The sequence below is a fragment of the Homalodisca vitripennis genome, chromosome 2 (assembly GCF_021130785.1).
Source record: "Homalodisca vitripennis isolate AUS2020 chromosome 2, UT_GWSS_2.1, whole genome shotgun sequence".
In the NCBI taxonomy this organism is placed as follows: Eukaryota; Metazoa; Arthropoda; class Insecta; order Hemiptera; family Cicadellidae; genus Homalodisca; species Homalodisca vitripennis.
In genome coordinates, this window is record NC_060208.1 from 61,234,726 (window position 1) to 61,250,338 (window position 15,613).

Here is a 15,613-nt window from a genome sequence, read left to right on the forward strand (position 1 = left end):
TTACAGCTGTTCATATAGATTATTTAAGTTGTTAAAAATAATTCATCAGTATCGATTGATTATATCGATGGTTATGATTAAGTAATATCGTTTGCCAATTTCGATATAAAAAAACCGGGTCCGCTTATTGGACCCTACCCGACTTCAATACAGCTAGTATTTTGTATCCCATTACTTATAAATCCATAAAGTACAACAAAAATCCATCAATATGCTCAAATAACCAGAACTAACTTGGATGAAAATTTTTTCCCTAGATTACTGAAAACTCTCAGTACAACCCATGTGACCCATTACAAACTCACAAATCAGGCCTACCTAATTACAATAAATACTCACCTCTAATGAAAATCCAAGTAACATCTGAAAATAATCAGCCGCATCAAACTTACAACAAATTACTTAGTAATCCCAACAACAAAACAATTCGATAAATTTCACAGTAGCATAAGTAGACCCCAAACTACCAATAAAACACAAGAAAAGTCAATAAAAACCACTTTCACTACAAAATTTACACAAGCCAGATTACAAAACTTGACCCTCAAATTAGAGAACATTTTAAGAATCTCTTACATGAAAAAAATAGCTGAAATACGTTACAAAATTAACAACACAACATTATCTGCCACCTTTAAAAAAAACAAATGGTGGAAATATTAATACCGTACATGGACCAGGAAATACTTTCTAAAAACAAATCAGATAAAAAAATATGAAAACATCTAGTAGTAAAAATCTCCACTCATGGTTTAACAGTTGACAGAAATGTCTCAGGTAAAACCAAATGAATTAAAAATATTACAGTGGAATGCCAGATCTTTAAAACCAAAAATTCCTTGAATTAATAAATATTTTAAATAAAAATAACATACACATTGGAGTCATTCAGGAAACCTGGATGAAACGAAAATGACAATTTAAATGACAAACAATTATAAACTAAACAAACTTGTGTAGGGAATGATAACTATGGCGGTTGTTTAGCATTTATAATACACAAATTCAATATCCATTACCAAAATATATTCATACAATGACAATGTAATACAAGTTTTAGCAATAAAAATCAACAACTATGATCATCCAATACAAATATTTAATATATATGCTACAGACAAAAAGATAACACCTGATTTATGGAATGACCACATATTTAATAATGATAATGGTTCTCACTGTCTTATGTGGGGGATTTTAATGCCCACCAATCCGTATTGGAGTGATAAAAAGGCAAACAAAAGGGGTAATGATATCTTCAATGCATATTCAAACTCAGCATTTATTTTTTATTAAATAATAATTTACATACAACAATTCCCACTATAAATCAACAGTCTTCGACTATTGACTTAACATTTGCATCACCTAAATTACATGCACTTCTCAAAAACTGGGAAGTTGGAACAGATTCTGTAGGAAGCAACCATTTACCAATTTTTATAAACATTTCAAACTTCAGCTATCGTAACCGAAAACCCCCACTACACTTGGGTAACAAATAATAAAAGAAATATGAAAAAAGCCAATTGGGAACTATATACTGAAGTTATTCAAAAACAATTTAAAGAAGTGTTAGAAAATGTACAAGACCCTTGTATTGAAAATTTATATAACATTTTAGAAGATGCAGCTAATTTAGCCATTCCCAAATTTAAAATAAAGAGTGGAAAGTCCACTCACCAAAACCTTGGTGGAATGAAGACTGTTCCGGGCTGTCGCTCACAGAAGATTAACATTTTCTAAATTCAAAACACAACATGACACCACTGAATTTTCAAAATTATCAACATGCCCAGTATACCACCAGAGAAACAATTAGATTAGCCAAAACAAACTGCATGGCAAAACATATGTAATTTAATTTAGTAAAAAAAATATCCACATCTGTATACATGGCAAATAATTAAAAAACTAAAAAGTAACAATAAACTTGCTATTAACATGTCAGATATACAATATAATGAGGAACTATGTAATAGTTTTATGAAAAATATAATACAAGACTATGTCACCGCATGAAACCGAACTTAAGCCCAAAATAAAATGGAATACAAACCAAAATAATAATCTGGAAGTGAATTTTACTATTAAAGAATTACAAATAGCTATAAATTCCAAAAATAAAGATACGGCCCCAGGACCAGATGGCATTACATATAGCATGTTAAGACATATGCCTTTAATAGCGTTTTAAAATATTTACTTAATATATACAATATGATTTGGAATGAACAATGTAACATCCCAGAGGTATGGAAAAAATTTAAAGTAATAGCCCTGTTAAAACCAAATAAAGAAAAACATTTATCCACTTCATACAGACCAATATCACTCATACCTTGCATGATGAAAATATTTAATACTATGGTAAAAAACAGACTAGAATGGTTAGTTGAAAAGCACAACATTATACCCAGTTTCCAATATGGGTTTAGAAAAAAACGAGGCTGTAGCGATTACATTCTTAACCTTATATGCGACATTAACATAGCTTTGTCACATAACGAAAATATAGTTGTAACATCGTTAGATATATCTAATGCCTATGACAAAGTTTATATTACCAACATTATTAAACAAAATGAACAAAGTTGGGATTCCAAGAAGATTTGTGACGTACTGTCAGAAATGGCTGATGGATAGACATGATACAGATGATTACGCCAAAAGCCAATTTTACAAGACAAACATGTAGGGGCTTACCCCAAGGAAGCGTGTTGAGTCCTCTATTAGTTTTCTATTTATGTAGCGGACATACAATGTACAATTGAAAGAAATGTAAATTGCTTACAATACGCAGATGATATTGTAATATATTCTTGCAGTAAGAATAATGATATATTACATGAAATAATGCAATGCACCCTAAATAACATGTGTACTAATTTTGAAAGAATTGGCCTTGAATTTAATGCTAGTAGTAAAAGTAACACCATAATAATTTCCAGAAAAAAGAAACAATGAATTGAGAACGCCTTTCCTTTATTCACAACGAAAAAGTGCCCATTGTAGGACAGTCTAAGGATACTAGGTATTATAGTGGATAAAGCTTTTACTTTTAAACCCCAAATTAACAATGTATTCAAAACAGTGTTTAAAAGACCTAAATATAATTAAATCAATAACATGTGGTAGATACGGTGCACACCCAGATTTTGCCCTACAAATATACAAAAGTTTAATAAGGTCCAAACTAGACTTACTGTTGTTTCATTTATGGTAACCTACCTTATAGTGAATTGAAAAAAACTCAATTTTATACAAAATCAGGCTATGAGAATTTCATTGGGTGCTTTTACATCTACACCAATTGTTGCACTAGAAATCGAATCCTCCCTCATGCCATTAAACTTAAGAAGACAAATGCTTACGGATAGACTTGTATACAAGATTGTCACAGAAAAAAAACCATCCTATTTTCAACAGCATTAGTTATCTAAATCTACTCTGCACTCATTCACAATACTGGATACATAAGAAACAACCACTGTATATAAATTCTTACAACAATATAGAACAATATAAACCCTAATATACACACTATGGACAACAACACAACATATTGGGATTTTGACTTGCCCTTATTTATGACAGACAACATAGTTAAATGTATCTCAACCTTAGAAAATTATAATCAAAGTAAAAAGGAAACAAACATAACCTATCTGAGACAATTGGTCAATGAAATGCTTAACCTAAAATTTGGCCATTGTTTACAAGTATTTACGGATGCATCAAAGACTACTAGAGGCGTGGGCATTGCCTTCTATATACCTCAACACGGCATAGCAAAAATGTACAAAATTAACAGCACATTTTCCTCGTACAAACGCAGAAATGCTTTGCAATATATAAAGCATTGCAGTTTATTAATGAAATAGACGAAAATAATATCATTAGTTTGCACTGACTCACTATCATCTGTTTCGAGCAATAGACGCGGTGAACGGGGGCAAAAGAACAGACGGATTAGTACTTGACATTTTCAAAAACAGTACTATCAGAAGGCAAAAATATAAATATTATGTGGGTTCCAGGTCATAGTGGCATTAAACCATAATGAACATGTTGATAAATTAGCAAAAAGGGCAGTTATAGAAGGAATAGAGCTAAAAAATTCATTTATTCCCCATGAAGATTTTAAAAATCTCAGAAAGAGATATTACAAAGAAAAAGTAAATAATCAACTAATATCAACAAACAAAGCCATTTGGTACAAACACATTTTAGACATCACTAACCCAAACCCATGGTTTAAACACATCAAATGGAAAAGAAATGACATAGTAAATATTAATAGAATGAGATTTGGACATGCTAACATCAACAGTAAATTATACAAAATAAAGAAATATTTTACACCCCTCTGCCTTAAATGCAACATGGGAACTGAGGAAACAATAGATCATGTCATCATAGATTGTCCCCAATATGAACATGCTAGAGTAGAATTAAATAAAATCAAACAGACATTTCAAGATAAAACACATCAGTCAAAGACATTTTGCAAACTAACAACACAGATATTTACAGAAAAATTATGCGACTTTTTGAACATAATACAAAAACATTTATAAAACACAAGAACATTTATGTATACCTATTCACCGGGATTCTTCATCCGTGGTCGTCCCCTTTCGGGTTAGAAATGTCATATAGACCCATGACGAGAAGACTCCTTTTAACCTCTATCATACCTTTAACTTCCCTACATCCACTTTTACTAATATTATACTCTAACATGAACATACATTTATGTAACTAATATTTAAAAGTAATGGTTTCAGATGTACAAAGAATGACCTTCAACCACAGAAGAAATTTTTATTGTAGAAACTCAGTGAACAACGGGGCTAAATGACAAAGTCATAGCCTTTAAAGAAAAAAAAAAAAAAAAAAAAAAAAAAAAAAAAAATAATACTTTCCTTGTTAGTCTCAAGATGTTGTTTACTTGCATTTGAGGTTAACTTATAATTTTTTTAGAAAGTGTTGTTTTAATACTGTCATATTATTTCCCTTTTTACTTATACTATTATTATAATCTACTGAATCAATACACGTGAGGTTTATATGGGTCATAACTAAAGGTTTTTCAAAGTCATTTTGGGTTTTATATTCCAAATTGGTATCAAAATTTGGATTGTATTTGCTTATTCTATCTACCGATTTTATAATTTGTGGAAGCTTTTTATTCCTCCAGTATGTAAAGTTGGAAGTTAACAACTTCAAGTACATTATTTTATAGAAGGTAGGATGATTTTTTCCTGTACAAATCTGGTATATCAATCTATCTGTTAGCATATTTCTTCTCATTTCCAGTGGGGCTATTTTACATTCTGCTTGTAAGGCAATAATTGGCGTGCTTTTCATAGCTCCTATTGCGGTTCTTAAAGCTAGATTCTGAATTAAATCTAATTTACGAAGGTCTTTTTTGGGAGCATTACTATATACAAAACAACAATAATCTAATCTGGACCTTATAAGGCCTTTGTATATCTGTAGGGCCAAATCAGGGTGAATTCCTTTTGTACCACAGGCCATAAATTTAATTATATCAATATCTTTCAAACATAACTTACTAACATTTTCAATATGCGGTCTTAGCGTGAGTTTGTTGTCTATTGTGACTCCCAGAATTTTTAAATTATCCACTACAGGAATAACACATCCTTCCACTAACAGATTTAGATTGCTTACATTTTTCTTTCTCGTGAAAATAATTACTTTACTTTTATTACCATTGAAATGTAGGTGCAATTGGCCAAAATATTTCTCAAGTGAATCAATTGTTCTTTGTACATTAGTTTGCGTTTGCTCGAAACCATTACCAGACGAATATATTAAAACGTCATCAGCGTATTGTAAAGATCTAGTGGGTTGTTGTATAAAGTTATTAACCTCAGCAATATAGATGGAGAACAATATAGGACTCAAAACACTGCCTTGAGGGAGGCCCTTATAATTGCGTCTTGGTATTACTGAACTAGAATGACTCATGATTATTTCCCTATCAGATAGCCATTGATGACAGTATTTAACAATTTTATTAGGAATACCAAGTTCTAACATCTTACTACACAAAACTGGGATTGAGACATTATCGTACGCACTCGTAATATCCAATGATGTGGCAATAAGTGTCTCATTGAAAGACAATGCTGTGTGAATATCGGTTAATAATGTTACAATATAATCATTACAACCCCTTTTCCTTCGAAAACCATATTGAGTGTCTGGTATTATGTTTGACCTGTCGATGTACCATTCAAGCCTATTCTTAATCATAGTGTTGAAAACTTTAACCATACACGGAATAAGTGATATAGGCCTGTATGATGCTTCATCATTTTTGTCTTTTGAGGGCTTCAATATACCTATCACTCTGAATTGTTTCCATATTTGTGGTATATCCGATTTATTATTCCATATATTATTAAAAACATTTAAGAGATATTGTAGTGCATTAGATGGTAAGTATTTTATCATTTTATATGTGATGCCATCCAAACCTGGTGAGGTATCTTTCTTTTTAGACAAAATCGCTAACTCTAATTCCTTGAATGTAAAATCATCTTCTAGGAAAGGGTAAGTACTGTTATTAGAGTCACAATAGGCCTATATGAAACAAATCTTCTCTATTAGGAACATAATCTGGTGTGATTTGTTTCATAAATTCTCACAAAGCTGTTCATTATCATTAAGTAGGCTACCATTTTTTACAGTTAGATTGATTACACTTTAATTTTTTGATCATTCTCCAAGCGAGTGGAGAAGATTTGTGTTTGCTTATCTCATTACATATTTTTAACCCAGCCTAGCCGTTTTGCATTTTGTATTGTTTCTCTAGCTGCTACCTGAGCTAGTTGAAATTTGTGATAGTTGAGTGCGGACATATTATTTTTAAAATTACTGAAAGCCAGTCTTCTGCGAGCTACGGCATGGGAAACATTCATCTGTCCACCATGCATTAGGCCTAAGTTGGAGTTTATATTATTACACACTTTGTATCTAGGTATAGATTTATCTGCAGCTTCTAGAGTGAATATTATACAACACTTTAATATTACAATTTTGCATTAGTATGCTATTAATCTTATTTTCTATTAAATTATTGTATTTACTCCAATCCGCCTTCTTAAAATTGAATTTTTTACTTTCACCTACATTGTTGTTTAATATTCTATTAGGCCTATTACAAATACTAGTTATGTCAAATTTGATTGAAATTGGGAAATGATTGCTACCTAGTGCATCTTTATTTATTTCCCAAGATGTTAATAGTGAATATAGGTTTAGGCGTCACAAAAGTCAGATCAATAGGCGGTTGGTTGATGACAAAATGTTGGTATGGTTGTAGTCCTACCATCAATTTTATACATATGAATGATGAATTACTGTATTCTTCAAAAATAGTATTGCCTCTCGAATTAGCCTTTAATGGACCCCAAATCGGATGATGTCCATTCATGTCACCCACAAATAATTTGTATATCCATTATCCTTGTTAAAAAGTTTGTCTTTCCAAAAGGAACGAGGTATATATTTATTAGTACAATAGATATTGTATATATTAATAGGTACTTTAAAATTTCTAATTTCAATAGCTAATAATTGTACTACATTGTCATTGAATTCATATATGGTTTTATATTTAATAGATTTATGAATAATGACAGCTATACCTCCATAGCTGTCATCTCTGTTTACTTTTAATAATGTATAATTATCATCGGTTAAAGATTCATTTTCATCTAACCATGATTCCTGAATTAAACCTATATGTATTTTTTCGGTCTTAAATAATTGTATGGTCTCTGGCCATTTAGGCTTTAGAGACCTAGCATTCCATTGTATCAGATTGAGGTCATTTGACATGTCCTGATGTATTATCTCTTAATGTTTGTGTTACTACCTCTAACAGTAACTACTTTATTCAGTTTATCTGGGGGCTTAGCAGTTTTTTCCCTTGGGTGGACTCTCATTGGAGAGGAAGGAAGAAAAAATCTCTTCCATTTGTTTTTTTTGCACTATTTACATTTGACAAATTTGACTTTAAGACATTTGCTTCTTATTTCACTAATTTTACTGTGCAGGAGATCTTTCAATTGGTCCCTAACTTACACTACTAGGGTTATGTCCAGGTACTGATTTACCTAGGCTAAGTATATTCGGATGACTCTGTGGTTCTTTTAGTGGAATTGTCATATCTGGTTGGATGCTTTTGATTGTATTGCTTATTACTATTGTAGCTTATTGTACTTTCCTAGACATAGGTTTTTTTATACTTGAACATATTTGAACTAGCTCTGTCATCCTGCTCCATTACATCGCTCAAAGGTGAGAACCTGTTATATGTATTGATATTTGTTGATATATTATGTGTTAATTCAGGTAACTCTGGATATTCAGAGTCAAAATTTGTTTTGATTTTGTCAGCGTATGATTGTCTTTTAAATTGTGTGCTTTTTGTTGCTTTGTATGATATTGGGTAATGTAGGCTAGCCTTAAAATAATCCTCTTTATGGTAACTCATTCTATTTTTAATCAATTTTTGTCTCTTAAATTCTGGACATAATTTTGAAGAACTACTGTGTGGGCCATAACAGTGTATGCACCTTCGAGGTTGTGTGCACTCATCAGAGTGATATTTATCCCCACAGTCCTTACAGAGTCTGTCATTTTTGCAAGGAGAATTGGCTACGTGTCCGTATGAAAAACATCTAAAACATTGTTTAACCTGGATGACAAATGTTTTCTACCTTCATTCGAACATAGTTAAGTTTAATGTATTCAGGTAAACAATCTGAATCAAAGGTAATTTTAACAAAGTGAGTATCTATAAAAGAGAGTTGTTAACTCTCCTTTTAATCCTTTGTACTTGTACCAATGGATATTCGCTCACAGTTTCATTGAGTATTTCATTTTCGCTTATGTCTGGTTCAATGAAAAACGACTCCAACAGAATAAATTTTTATGGTTGGTACAAAAACATTATAATTTGTTAAAGAAATTGTGAATCGATTAGATTATTTGCCGCAGTGTAATTTTTACATGTGACAGACAGGTTGTTTGCCTGCACGTACTATGAAATCTATGTCATTGTGGTGTTGTTTTATTATTTTACCAATCTGAAATGGATTTAATTTTTGTTTACTTTTATGTTGAACTATGATTTCGTATGGCCCTTTGTTACTTTCTTTGTAATATCTTTTAATAAAACTTTTTTTAATCTCAGTTGTCTGTTCATTTTTTGAGTTAGTGTTCTCTACATTTTCCCATTTTCGTTTTAACTCATTTGTATTTGTGTCATTATCAGTGTTAATAGTACTATAAGTATGATCTGACGTATCCATGTTAGATTTTAATAGCGAATCTACCGCTATTTCTAGTTCAGAGGGGTTCATGTCCTTCTGAATCGGGGTGGCTAGACCTGCATCCATCGTGTCAGGTCCAGCCAAGTCTTGAAATTATTACACTACTCTGTGTGTGTGTGATGTAATATATAGAAAAATGACACAAATAAAACTATTTAACTTTATGATAAAATAATATTATTAAAACAAAAGAAAACTCCAATTAAGGTTAAGGTTACATTTTATTAAACTAAAATACCAGTTAAAAAAGCTCGAGAAGAAGAATCAGTAAGAATAGAACACAGGAAATCGGCAACCACACGTCCTAATCACTCGAAGTTCCGTAACTCGATGATATTTCAGTCTTGGATGTGATTCTATCATTCTATCTTCCATTATTTACCGCGCCTGTCTTTTTTTTTCTTCTGGTTTGCTCAAAAGAGCAGGCTTCGTAAAAAACATGCAGCCTCGTAGTTCCATAATATATATTAATTATTCAATGTTAATGGAGTGGGATTTACATTAATGTTGTGTATTTGTTAGTTTTAAAAGAGGAATGTGATAATTAAGGGAGTGAATTTAAAGGACAGGGCTCTTTTGGAATCTTCATGGCCAGGGGTCCATCAGGCCAGCTTCCTAACCCGAAAAGATTTGGACCTCGGTTTTTTTTTTATTTTGTTAAGACTCCCAGGTAGGGTAACAATTATGTGACAGAATGGAAGAGATGATGGTTTTTATGTTTAAATGTCTTTTTTAATTTTAACAAAAAATGTTCCTAGTTCCTTATATATATCCAAATCATTGGTTTTAAGAACATCCTTTATGTCATAGTTTACATGTTTGAACTTACCTGATATTAGTTTAAAACATTCTTTTCTAGCATATTCATAATGTGGACATTGTAGTACTACATGGTTTATTGTTTCTTCTACACCTAAAGAACAGTTTAAGCATAATGGAGTAAAGTATTTTTTTATTGCAAACAACTTACTGTTAACTCTGGCATGGCCCAGTCTCAAACGAGATATTGTGACGATTTCCTTTCTTAATAGTTTACTATTTTTAAACCAAGGGACATAACTTACCTTTTTTACTATATTTTTATACCAGTGAGCTTTTGGAGTTAATTCAAAGATTACCTGATAGTGTTCCATCCCCTTTCTTTTCCTTGCTACTTTAAAGTCCTCCAAAGGGACATTAATTTCTGGAATTTTTACACCTGTCGTTATTGCATCCCTGGCTAAATTATCTACTCTTTCATTAAAGTCCAGTGAGACATGTCCTGGAATCCATACGAATACTATATTTTTATTCAAGGCTTTCAACTCATATACTATGCTTATAATTAATTGGTTTTTACTCTTATCTTTGCTATAATTAGATATTGCTGTAACAGCAGCTTGAGAATCTGTACATATAACTACGTTATCATATTGGGTTTTATTGATAAATTGCACTGCTTTATATATAGCTATTAATTCGGAACTATAACTAGACATATATTTGCTAAGAGAATACAACGCAGTGGTATTGGTCCGAGGAATCAGGAAGGCAGCGCCACAACCATCGTCAGTTTTGGATCCATCAGTATAAACATAAACATAACCTAAATATGATAGTGACATTTTTTCTAACCACAATTGTTTTAGAGTTTCTTTACTCGTATTCTTTTTACTTACTTCTAAATTTGTTAATCTAGTATCGCCTTTTACACTATTTTCTTCCATAAATAAAGGCAATTCAAAATCCCAGTCATTTTTAAATCCTTCAGTTTCCATGATGTTAGGCATCATTTCAGTTACATTATTAAATGACTTTATAAATAAGGGTAACTTTTTCTTTTGCCAATAATCATTATTTTGACTTAACATATTTAAGTAACACATATTTCTAAATGCTGGATGACTGTTTTCTAAGAGTATCTTATATACTAAGTTATCTGTAAGAATACTTCTTCTGATTCCCAATGGCATCACAGCGGCTTCAGCTTGTAGGGCTATAACTGGTGTGGAGCAAAAGGAGCCTAAGGCAAGTCTGAGTGCCTGATTTTGAATTAAATCTAGTTTACCCAAATTACTTTTTGATACATGACCAAACAATGCACAACAATAATCTAATTTTGATCTTATTAGGCTTTTATATACTTGTATGGCGAAATTAGGGTTGCAGCCCTTTGTTCCACAAATAATAGACTTAATAATATTAAGATCTTTAGAGCCTCTATTTACTAGGTCCATAATATGTTGTTTAAAGGTTAATTTATGATCCAGTATAACCCCTAAGATCCTAACGTTATCTCTAATTGGAACCAGGTGACCATTAATTGTAACTTGTTCAATATTGTCTTGTCTTTTCCTTGAAAAACATATAGTGTTGCATTTTGATTCATTAAAATATAATTGTAGGCTATCAAATGCAGTAATCAGTTTGTTAAGTGCACTGTAAGTTTTTACTTACCAATTCTCCTTTTTTGTGTGAAAAGTATATGACTATGTCATCAGCATACTGCAAGGACTTTATTTCATTGGGTAGACTTACATTAATTTGAGAAATATATATAGCGAATAACAATGGTGATAGCACACTACCTTGCGGAAGGCCCCTTGTTGTAGTCCTGGATAAAGATATATAATTACTTGATACATTTACCTGTCTGTCAGTTAGCCAGCTATGTAGGTACCTTATAAATTTACTAGGAAAATTAAGTCTAATCATTTTATTGCATAGCTCAGGAATGTATACATTGTCATATGCTCCAGTGATATCAAGTGAGGCTACCATGGTTGTCTCATTATATGTTAAAGCTGTTAAAATATCAGACATAAAATTTACAAGGTAATCATTACAGCCTCGTTTTCTCCTAAATCCATATTGGGTTGGAGGGATCACTCTTAATTTTTCAGAGATCCATTCTAGCCTATTTTTTATCATTGTATTCATTATTTTAACAAGACAACTAATTAAAGATATAGGCCTATATGCAGTTTCTTGTAGCTTATCTTTAGTTGGTTTAAGAAGGGCTATTACTTTGACTCTTTTCCATTCTTGCGGAATATTTGATATTCCATTCCAGATGTCGTTAAAAATACTTAACATAAGTTCTAGTGCACTATCAGGTAAATACTTTATCATTGTATAACTTACCCCATCCATTCCAGGAGATGTATTTCTGGTTTTAGACTTAATGGCTAACTTAATTTCATTTATTGTAAAGTTTTTTTCCAATGGGCTATTTGTCAAAGGGAGATTTGGACTATGCAATTCATTGTAGTGGGGTACATAATCAGCTACAATGTGTTTTATAAATTTTTCACAAAGTTCATAGTTGTTTTGTATTTCATTTTGTTCAGTTAGGCTATTATTATTGTGTAATTTTTTAATTATTCTCCAAGCAAAAGATGTGTTTTTCTTATCATCTATTTTACTACAAATATCCTCCCATCCATATTTTTTTGCTAATTGTATTTCATTTCTCGCTTTAAGTTGAGCCATTTGAAAGGTGTGATAATTTTCCACTGTCATATTTTGTTTAAATTTTTTGAAAGCCAATCTACGGTAGGCTACCGCCCTTGAACAGTTTTCATTCCACCACATTTTGGGTTTAAATCCTTTTGCATTTACACTCGGCTCCTTATGTCTGGGAACAGATTTATCTATTGCTAGGCTTATTGTATTATAAAGTTCCTCAATTTTACTTTCTGTTGTTAGGATCTCTAAGTTTTTGAGATAGTTGTCTATATAAGTAGCATATTGTCCCCAGTTGGCTTTTTTAAAATTTCTTTCATTACTACTACTTATATTAAAATTAACAGTAGTGGCTTCCTTCTTAATTAAATTAACAGTATCAAAAGATATGTGTATTGGAAGATGATTACTGCCTAAACAATCATTACTTACCTCCCAAGAATTAAGTATAGAGTGCAATTTGGGTGTGGCAAAAGTTAAATCCAAAGTAGATGACTGATGGTATAGTGTTGGAACTGTAGTGCCCTGGTTATTATTTAATAATATAAATTCAGAATTTGAGTAAGCATTAAAAATATCATTACCCCTAGTGTCTGCTTTGGCAGCACCCCAGTAGGGGTGATGTGCGTTCCAATCTCCGCATAATAAGCAAAAGCCTATATTTTTAGAAAATAAGTTGTCTTGCCAAAAATTTTTTTGTACTTTCCTATTTGTACAATAAATATTGTATATGGTTATAGGGGCACTAAAATTATTTATTGTTATTGCTAATAGTTGCATGTTATCAGTATTATAACTTATTTTCTTGCTAAAGGTGATATTTCTATGAATAATAAAAGCTACTCCTCCATAGCCATCAGACCTATCTGTTCTAACAATATTATAATTATTATCTAATCAAGCTACTCCTCCATAGCCATCAGACCTATCTGTTCTAACAATATTATAATTATTATCTAATCAAATGTCTGTACTCTGTAGCCATGTTTCTTGTAATACACCTATGTGTATTCTATTGGTATTAAAAATTTGTATGATCTCTGGCCATTTAGGTTTTAGAGATCTCACATTAAATTGAATAATGTTTAACTCATTTATTTCCATATTCCTTCAAGTACTATGTGTGTGTTTTTTTTAAATTACCTGTTGTACTGTTGAGTTTTCCCTGTCTGTCTGGTGGAACTATACTCTGGATTTTTTAGTCTCATCTTCATTTAAATATGATTGTAATACCTCATCTATCTGTATTTTAGTTTTAATATTTGAACTTTGGATTTTCTTCCTAATTTCAGTAATTTTTTCACTGATTGCTGCTTTCAATTTAATTTTTTCTTGTAATGTTAGTTTGGAACTGAGTTCCTTATTAGTTGCCATATTTGTTTGATTTTTATTTATACCTACACCACCCTGCTTACCTGATATAGGATTTTTTTTAATAGCGCCTGTGTTACTTATTTTTCTAGATCTGGAGTTGCCTGGAGTTTTGATGTATGAGCTGTTATCCTGGCCTTCCTCATGTTCTTCTATTTCCTCTATCTCTCTTAGGCTATTAAAACTATTAGTAGTGGATATATTGTACTTACTACCTGTCTCTGTCGGGGTTAAATTTCTTAGTGTGTTGTTTTTTAAGTTTGGGTAGCTTACTTTGTTTGTAAAATCTAAGTGAGATTTTGTAACATCGACATAAGTTTGTAATCTAGCGTACTTAGTTTTTTTATAAGTAATCGGAAAGTACTTACTAGCTGTAAAGTAATCCTCCCGCATAGTGCTCATGCGCTCCTTTATTTGTTTTTGCCTTATATATTCAGGACACTGCCTGGAGTTACTGCTATGAGGGCCATAGCAATGCACACATTTTTTTGGCTTGGAGCACTCTTCTGAATGATAATTATCACCACAATCCCGACAAACACGTGTTTTATTGCATGGCGAGTTCATTACATGGCCATAGGAGAAACAACGAAAACATTGTTTCACCGGAATTATATATGGCTCAATTTGCATCCTGACATAATTTAAATAGACTACTCCTGGCAGCTTGTCTGTTTCAAAGGTTATTTTCACAAAACTAGTGTCTACTAGAGATCCATTAACTCTTTTTTTTAGTCTTTGTACGTCTAAAATAGGGTACTCACATTTTGTCTCTTGTAGGATTTCGTCTTCTGCAATATCTCTTTCAACAAATGCTACACCTATTGTATAAATTCTAGTTGTTGGTACAAATACATTAAATTGGGTCAAGTGTACTGATGTCACTATGTTATTAGCCGCAAGATAAGATTTACAGGTTATAACAAAATTCTTACCTGCTCTGGTGATAAAATCAACATCGGTATGATGGGATTGAATTATTTTGCCTACACGAAAAGGATTGATTTTTTGTTTGTTTTTGTCTTGAACAATTACTTCAAAAGGACCAACATTCCACTCATTATACAATCTGACAATATGTTGTTTTTTATTTTGTGAAAATTCTGGTACAGGATTGTCTAGTTTATTTTGGCTTATTACCTCAATAGGGTCATAAATATTTTCTGTCTAATCAACTTTTCTTTTATTTTGTGTCTCAGTTACGTCCATGTTAAGTTCAGAGTAATTATGGTCAATAATAAAACTTACCGCTATTTTGATCTCGTCACCCTCCGCATTTTCAACATTCATGTTGTCTGGGTTGGCTAGACCTGCAGACATGTCAGGTCCAGCCGTAACAGGTTTGTGAAAAAGTTACCTCTCTCTTTTGATATTCTATAGACTAAGAATATGTTTAAAATGTATAATATAAACTAAAAATT

At 31.7% G+C, this 15,613-nt stretch overlaps 1 protein-coding gene across 1 annotated transcript in view; it reads right to left on the reverse strand.

The window, feature by feature from the left end:
* The window catches only part of LOC124354035 (zinc finger protein 98-like), a 28,470-nt gene extending 18,765 nt beyond the window's left edge, over positions 1-9,705 (reverse strand). Inside the window, exon 1 of the mRNA XM_046804189.1 lies at positions 9,616-9,705. The gene's annotated coding sequence lies outside the window, so the exon portion shown is untranslated. The remainder of the gene's footprint in view (positions 1-9,615) is intronic.
* Positions 9,706-15,613: the final 5,908 nt, after the last annotated feature.